This window comes from Pteropus medius, unplaced genomic scaffold (assembly GCF_902729225.1).
Source record: "Pteropus medius unplaced genomic scaffold, Ma_sr-lr_union100, whole genome shotgun sequence".
In the NCBI taxonomy this organism is placed as follows: Eukaryota; Metazoa; Chordata; class Mammalia; order Chiroptera; family Pteropodidae; genus Pteropus; species Pteropus medius.
In genome coordinates, this window is record NW_024340849.1 from 12607873 (window position 1) to 12614810 (window position 6938).

Genomic DNA, 6938 nt, shown 5'->3' on the forward strand with positions numbered 1-6938 from the left:
GAACTGGGCCTTTGTTCTACAGGAAGTGGAGAGTGACTCAGGCCACAGCCCTATCTACCAGTGCCTGGGGCAGTGTGGAGGACAGAGGAGAGAAAGAGGAGAGAAGGGACTTGGGCTCCCGGACACCTTGCCACACAGTCTGGCCTCAAGAGCTCTGGGGCCACTGCCAGTCCTTCCGTTTCAGCCGCAGGTTGCAAAGAACGGCTCCCATTTAGAACACACAGTATGATGCCTCCTGTTTTAACCTACTTCTTCAGTCTCGTATATCACTCTTCTGCAAAATTCAGACCATTTCTTCAGTGTGTCAAAGTGTTCGTCACGTTTGGAGAGCAGAGGGGAGAATTCTCCTCCGACAACGTTGTGCAACGTTTGACCTCTGCATTACATTGCCAGACAGCAGGCAAGCGCCTGCCAGAGAAGAGCGGGGCCACCCAGTGTGTCACGCTTTTTCACTTGGGAACGTTTCTTCAAGTGAACTAACTAACTACTCACCCTGAAAAATGAATAGCACACCTCAGTGACTTGGGGGTATGGGCTCCATGTTGAGTGGGGGGGCAGGTTTTTTTTCCCAGACTGGAGATAACTCTGTTTTGCTATCCCTGATTTTCAAGAAAAACCTGTTTAGCTGCCATATAGTTAATCTAAGGGAAGAGAATAATTATGAAAAGTTATTACTAACCAACTATGACAGATTGGGAAGATGGGTAAGAACAAATACTGAACGTGACGTCTTATGTATTTCTTACCAAATGTCTTGCTATTACTCAGATCACCATGAAATAAAAACTTCTTGAAAAAATCGTTATATTCAGCAAAATCCAAGTTCCCAAGAGCTCACAACCTATAAAAGGAGCCTACTACCATCTCCATTTCACTGAACGTTCCTTTTGCCTACATGGCACTCCTAACATGAACCCCTGGTCATTTTTACCTTCAAACATGCCCACATGTTGCTGAAACACCATTCAAAAGAGAAAATATGTGGATCTTTATTTATCCTATGGTACCAGGCAGAGGATTTTTTAAATCTGTGGATTCTTAAACTCTACATAAATCGAAATTGTGGCGATTTGCACGGCAACATTCATAACGATATTACGTGCCTGCCGTAAGACAAAGCCTCATGCCCGTGTCTGCTTAAAAAAGCAGATCTGGAAGCTTCTCTTTAAATAGAAACTCTGGCTCCTCCTTTGACTAGCTACTTGAGCAGGGGCAAGTTGCATAACTTCTTTGAGACTCAAATGCCTCTTTTACAAAATGGGGATAAAGCTAATAATTCCAAGTATTAGCGTGGCCAGAGTGAAGATTAGATGAGTAAATCCATGCCAAGCTCTGAGCACAGTGACTGGTCCAGGCAGACAATGAACGGAGCAAGTATTAGCAGGCTTATCATTCTACATAGGGCACAAACAAGTCCCCATTGGGTAATCTCACATACCATCTCATGTCACTGCATCTTCATTTTATAACTGAGGAAGTGAAGGTCCAAGAAAGTTCTGTAATTTGCCCAAGGACAATGAAGTGCAAATGAACCCAAAATGAAGGGACTCCAAAGCTCAACTCTGTCCATTCTGCTGCACTGGAAGGTTCTGGAAGTGTCCCTCACTGTGCCAAATTCCAAACACCTTCTCCAAAATCAGTAATTCCTACTGGTTACATTTTTCTCCTGACTTTGTGTTTTTTCTATGAATACATTATAGCATTGTGAAATAAAACACAAAAAGACGAAAAGGCACTATATATGAATTAAGCTTTCTCTGAAGCCAAATCATCCACATATTGGAGCAAAAAATAATGTATCTTCTTATTACTAGTCTGCGAGCTATCTCGTGTGTTTGCATGCCTCCATATCCATAGCACTTGGAACAGAGTCCAGCAACAAATATTCAGCAAATATTTGAATTCAAGAATACCTGGCTTTTATCCCCACAAATAAATTGGAACATCTCATAGCGAAATTCAAGAAATAAGAACAGAAACACGGCAGCCAGTAGATCGACATAATTGCTACACTTGAACAAATTTCAGCTTCAGCTTCTTCATAGCCAGGGCAATGATGGAAATCATGCTTTTGCTTACACTTTCTGGGGAAAAACACTTCTCTAAGAAATTATAAAATGGACATTGAGTAATAAAATAAACAATGCCTCCATTGCATTTAATACAAAAATGCAATAATGAAGTTCATGTGGTTTTTTCGTGTGGCATCCATTAGTAAAAACAGACGGAATATAAGTAATATTAAACTACCCAGTGAAGCCTATTCTAGGAGCTTTGCAAACAAGGGTCAAATGGTAACAAAACAGCAATCCGATCAACATAATAGAAACTACGCCGCCTGTCTTTAAGGCTAGCCATTCTCACCAGCATGCCACAATTAGTTATTTCAGTGGATTTCAGATACTGTGTTAGGCAGCCTCCATGGTGGTGCCATTGTGGGGCCTCCCTAACGGGAAGGTGAATTTCACCTCCCGAATTTACTTACATCCTTGTGGAGTCAACCCCAACAATGAGGAACACTAATGTATTACCAATAGGATATTGTGGGAATGACAGAGTATAACTTTGTGAGATTAGGTCATAAAAAAACTTTGCAGTTTTCACGTGGCTCTCCTGAATGACACATTCTGAGGAAAGCTATAGCTGCCAAGCCCATGAAGGCATTCGAGCAGGCCCATGGAGTGGTCCACATGATAAGAAACTGTGGCTTCCTACTGACAAGCACTAACTTGCCAGGCATGTGAGCGAGGCAACTTGGAAGCAGGTCCTCCAGCCCCATTCAAGCCTTCAGAAGACTCCAGCAGCCCCGGCTGACAAACTGACTACAACCCCAGGAGGGATCCTGAGCCATAATCAGCCATCTGAGTCACTCTAGATCGCCTGACCTGCAGAAACTGTGCAAGATAATAATGCTCATTGTTTTCAGCCTCTAATTTGTACTGCAGCAATAAATAACTAATACAGATTTGAGTAACTGTAATTGGTGTGCTGCTGTTAAAAAAAAAAAAATCACCTAAACTAAAATGTGTAAGTAGCTTTGGAACCTGGTAGTGGGGAGAAACTGGAAAAGGTGTGTTAGCGACAGCCTGAAAGTTCTGAGAACACTTAACAGAATCCTGATGGTCTTTCAAGAGCCCTGTGCCATGGTGTTAGGAGGGAAATGTTACTAGAAGCTGGATCAGACAGAACTCTTGTTACATAGTGACAGAAAGCCTGGCAACACTGTTGCCCACATCATAGGGAAGGTATAAAGTGTATCTAACGAAACAGGGATGGAGCTAAGAAAATGGCCATCCAGGCAGACTGCTGATGCCACCTACACAGTCTTTGTTGAGAACTCCGAAAATCGCCAAGACACAGTGCCCGAGAGAAGCATTCTGCAAACAAAAAGGCTCCTAAGAAGTAAGGGTGCTATCTCAGCAGTAGTCCAGTGGAGAAAACAGCTTATCGCAAGATTTGCAAGTGTGGCTTTTGTCTAACTCTATGAACCCCAGTAAGATTCATAGGACAACCATAATGTTTTTAAAAGAATTATACTAGCAGAAACATCATCAGCTTGGACTGAAAGGCACAGAGATAGGACAGAATAAAAATCTTTTGGCAAGAATTTTATTTCTCACTGAGAAAGCTACTTAGCTATAAATATAGATTAAAACTTTCATAGAAAAGAATGACTGTATGACATAATAAATGTTTATTATATTTTTATTATTTATTGTCATTTAAAATGTTTTAAAATCCTATTTTTTGAGGTTACTTAGCATTAGATAACTAATATATCAATAATATACTTTTCCCCAAAAACGTGGAGTGAAAGTTGTCTCCTTCTAATTCCCCTGAGTTCAAAAAATGCCCTTTTGGTTAGAAATGACCTGATTTCCCTATTTACTGTGATGGCATTTACAAATGTCAAAGTTCAAAACTCTGAAGTCATCTCAGACTCTTCGGTTCTGAACTTGGCCTTTCCAAACCTTGCACTTCCCCCGTTTTTGTCTCATCCTACACTCACCTCCATCCTTCCAGCCTCTTCCCTCTGCAGCACACCTGCAGAGCAGCACAGATTAATTTTCCCCAAGCATGGTTTTAGAATGTCACTCTCAGTTCATCTAACCTAACTGCCCTCCCCGCCCCCCCACTGCCTGTAGGACCAAGCCCACACTGCTAACCACTGCACCACCCCCATACGGGCTCAATTCCACATTTCCATGCATACCTCCCACGGTTGTCAATCCTTTAGACCTAGAAAGATTTGCAAGATCAACAGCCCCTATGCCTTTGTCCCTGCATCTCCATTCACAGTGGTTCCTCATCTCAACCAGGTAACCACTGTTTGAAGCTGAACTGTGTCTCTGAAAATTCCAATGCTGGAGCTCTAACCCTTAATACTGCAAAACAAGACTGCGTTTGGAGAAGAAACCTTTAAAGAGTTGATTAAGTTAAAATGATGCTATGAGGGTAGACCATAATCCAGTGTGACTGGCGTCCTTAAGAAAAAAAAAAAAAGGGAAATTTGGACACACAAAAGGACACCAGGAATGCACAAAGGAAAGGTCATGTGAGGACAACATGAAAACGTAGCCATCTGCAAGACAAGGAGAAAGGCTGCCGGAGAAACCAAACCTGCAGACACCTTGATCTTGGACTTTGAATCTCCAGAACTGTGAGACAATAAATTCCTGTTCTTTAAGCCCCCGGTTCATTGTAGTCTGTTATAGTGGCGCCAATACAATGACCCCCGCCTTCCTTCTACAATGCTAAAGCTCACTTAATTTTTAAATAGCTCCACTGAGATACATTCTATATACCATTTAAAATGTACAATCCAATGGCATTTAGTATATTCAGAGTTATGCGACCACAATTATCTAATTTTAGAACATTTATTCACTGAAAAAAAAAACTGCCCATTTTCCTTCCCTTAGCCCTAAGCAACCATTAATCTATTTTCTGTCTGTATGATGCACTAACTAGACATTTCATATAACAGAATTATACAATATATGGTCTTTTGTGACTGGCCCCTTTCACTTAGCATAATGTTTTCAAGGTCCATCCATGCTTCTTGGTGCTTCGTTCCTTTTTATTGCTTAATACTATTCTGTTGAATGCTTGTACCACATTTTGTTTATCCATTCTTCAGTTGAAGGACATTTGGGTTGTTTCCATTTTTTAAGCCCACCTAATTCTAAAGTCTTACTTCCTCCCCAGAGTGTGGGCATTAGAAGTGAACTCCCTTCACTCCCCAAACCCCATGAGACATCTAAATCACTTAAATCGATATCCAGTGTCCAACTGTTACACAGTAAGCATTAGCTATTATCTTAATGATTATGAAGCACTGCAGCACTTCCTGTGTAGACCTTTCTTTATGACCACTGTCTTTTTATGTTCAGTCAATAAACATTTATTGAGTATCTACTATATTAAGGCACCATGCTAGATTCACACGTTCAGTTAACAAAAACAGAAGCTTTCTCTATCCCTATAAGTTAATATACTGTATGCTACTTACTATTTAGAATTTAAGTTCCTCCTAAAAAAATGTATATGCTCTTTGACTCATTAAGAGAAATTGGCAGGAAAGGACATTTAAAAGGAGAAATCATGAAGAATAAAAATGCTTCCCATAGCTTATTTGTAATATGGAAAATGTCAGAAACAACCAGAGTCCAAGAATGCACATAATAGACAAGAGAATATCCATATGTGAATATCATACAGTAATTTACCAAAGCATTTTTTATAATGCTGAATTTATCCATTAAAAAAGGCAGTATAAAAATGCATTAACGGTACCGTCTCAAAGTGCAAAAGAATATTCATTAGAAAACAACTAGAAGCATTAAAAGTTTTAGCATCCGTTGGCTCTGGTTGGGTCGTAATGTTTTTTTCTTTTTCCCTCACATTGCCAGCGATGAGCATATATCCCTTAAAAACATCAGCCTGTTTAAAGATTGGAGGTTCTCATTCAAATCTGAAAGCTCAAAGAAGACAAAGGGGTCAAGGGGAGGAATGGGGATGGGACGGCGGGCAGTGAACTCAGAGGGGTCGCCACAGTACAGCCGCCTTGGGTATTTTTATTTTGTGCACTTTCCATTCATTGTATTTCATAGTAAAAAGGTCTAAAAATGTTTAAGGTAATGCTCCTTGAAGGCAGGAATCATCACAACTTAAACCATTACATTTCTCACGTCTTTTGCACCTACATAGTTACTATATACACCTAATCGACACTTACTATATACACTTAATAAATGCACGATTGACCAAATTCTTAAACTTGAAAAATTATCCCATTTACTCTTCTGTGACACGTAACTATGACTGTTTTTGCTGTGATGTTAAAGGCTTGTAGACGTGGGCAAAAATTCCAGGTTCTATGAAAACACCGCCTGGTATGTTGCAAAGTGCCTCTCGCCTTTTCGGTTTAAAGATCAACTCATACTACTGACTCTTGGAAAAGCTTTATGTCCCCCAAATGACATGCTACCAAGTAACAGAAGAAATATGGCCAAAAAAGTAAGAAAAGCAGAATGTTCAGGAACAAGAACGAACAATGGAATACGTGATACCAAGATAAGGAAGGAAATCAATAAATTATGAATCCAGTACATTTCCCGTGCTAAAGTTAAAGCCATTTTTCAAAGTCCAGATAAACAAATAGCTGGGACTTCAAGCTGCATATTTGGTCCTGGGCTGCAACGATTTTCTGAAATATTCCTTTCTAAAATGAAAGAGATGGATTATTTCACTCTCAAGTATAAATAGCTCGTCAAACACTAGGAGAGATTATTAGATTAGGTAGTTGCTGCAAACTATAATGAAGGTGTCCGTAGAGAAAAAGGCAATTTGAATTCTATAAAAAACATATTTGTTAAGGAGAAACTGCCTGGAAAACGCAGGAAGTTCAGGAACGGAGTCGGCCAACACTTAATTGT

General features: G+C 40.1%; 1 protein-coding gene across 2 annotated transcripts in view; it reads right to left on the reverse strand.

Annotated features, from left to right (window-relative positions):
• Positions 1-6938, reverse strand: part of NEDD4L (NEDD4 like E3 ubiquitin protein ligase) — a 301007-nt gene that overhangs the window by 267631 nt on the left and 26438 nt on the right. The window lies entirely within an intron of this gene.